This window comes from Numida meleagris, unplaced genomic scaffold, assembly GCF_002078875.1.
Source record: "Numida meleagris isolate 19003 breed g44 Domestic line unplaced genomic scaffold, NumMel1.0 unplaced_Scaffold727, whole genome shotgun sequence".
Lineage (NCBI taxonomy): Eukaryota > Metazoa > Chordata > Aves > Galliformes > Numididae > Numida > Numida meleagris.
Window position 1 is genome coordinate 4,985 of NW_018364942.1, and position 1,891 is coordinate 6,875.

The following is a 1,891-nucleotide window of genomic DNA, read 5'->3' on the forward strand; positions in this document are numbered from 1 at the left end:
CCCCTTGGAGACAGAATGACATGATGCCACCTCCTCATGTGACAACTGTGTTCCCCATGTGGTGGCACCATGGGGCCCAGGATGAGATGACACACATGGAGTGGTACACACAACCGTTATTGCGGTGTCCCACACAAGCTGTCATCTGTCAGCTGTCCCACGCTGTCCCCAAAAGGCTGCCAGTGCATGACATGAGATGCCGACTGCAGGACACACGGCTGCAATGGGCTGTCCCACAGGGGACATTACACCTGGTCCCCAACACGTCCAGCCTGCCCTTTCCCTTACACCTGGTCCCCACTGCGCTTTCCTCCGCCATCCCCGCTGGGGACAGCAGCCGGAATCTCTGGGGACACAGTGACCCCCACACAGCCATGGGCAGAAGATTAGGACTCACATGTTGATTGGGGAACACATCTGGCCCCAGCAGGGGCACACGCTAAAGGCATGTTTAGTGTGTGAGGGCACACATGTAGCTCTAACGCAGGCAGAACCTGCTGAGGATGTACATGAGAGTTATTGGTTACACGTGGTGGTGTACGCATGCAACATGGCACATACACTCTGCGTGCCTTAATGCTAAGAGTGCAGGACACGTGTGTGTGCATTTATTGTGAGCATGTGACAGCACACTCACATTTCGTAGAGATGAACGTGTAATGAAGACATGCAGTGATACATGCATGTAGTGCACGTGTGATGTTGTGCACACACAGCACACTTTGCAAGCTTGAACTGCACGTGCACACAGAGCATACACATTTGTGCACACATAGAGTTGTGCCCATGCGTATCTTACACATGTGAGGTTGTGCACACACGTGGTCAGAAACCTCCTTGGTTTCATCAGATTTTTGGGTTGGATTGGTGGAGATTTTGTGGACCCACAGAAGAGCTGGTGGGATTTTGGGGTGGACTGGAAAAATCTGTGGTCCTTTAGGAATGGTGTCTGGATTTTGGGGTGGATTGGAAGGATTTGGGGTCCTCAGCTGGTTGCAAGGAATTCATGGGGCGTAAGGAAGAATTCTGGGGTTAGAGATGAGCATTTGAGGGTAACTGATGTCATCCAAGGGCAACTGCTGTCACCTACCTGGACTTGTACAACATCTGTGACATGGCCCCACACCACATCCCTATCCCTCAACTGGGGAGGTGTGGAGGTGAGGACTGGACTGTTCTGGAGATAAGGAATTGGCTGAGAAGTTGCAGCCCAAGGGCTGGGGCCAGCGGCTCCATGTGCAGGAGGAGGTGGTGGTGAGTGATGTCCCCCAGAGGTCCCTCCTGGAGCTGGGCTCTTCTGCATCTCTTATCAGTGACAGAGGTGATGGGATCGCGTGTACCCTCAGCACTTTGCCGATGACACCAAGCTGAGCCGAGCAGTAGATATGACAGGAGCAAGTCGTATCTTCCATATTTCAAAGGAGGAAAGCCCCATCCTTTGGGTCAGCTCCTGGAACCTGCAGCACGTTGTTGCCCCGGGTGGGGGCTGGACGTCTCTTCTCCCCTAGGTGCCTGCCTTGAGATGAAGCATGGGACTTGTCTTACCCACTGACTCTCGATGGCAGAGGTGTTCATAGTCCTGTTCATCACCACTGCTGCAGGTGAGTGTTGAGGTTTCCACCATGCAGATAAAACCCCTTTGGGTCTTTGCTTGCATCCCCAACTGGGATCTGTGCCCCCAGGAAGACACAGCCAAGGTCAGCGGGCTGTCCTTTCCAAGAGGAGGAGCTCTGAGTGGGAAGAAAACCCTTCTCCAGAAGACCAACCCCACCTCCTCTACGGCATCCGGGCACCTGGCCTCAGCCCAAACTGGATTATTTTAAGAAGAATGGGCCATGTCTCTGCTGGTTGTGCAAGCAGGAAGAGATGTTGGCATGAATCTCACCAAGCC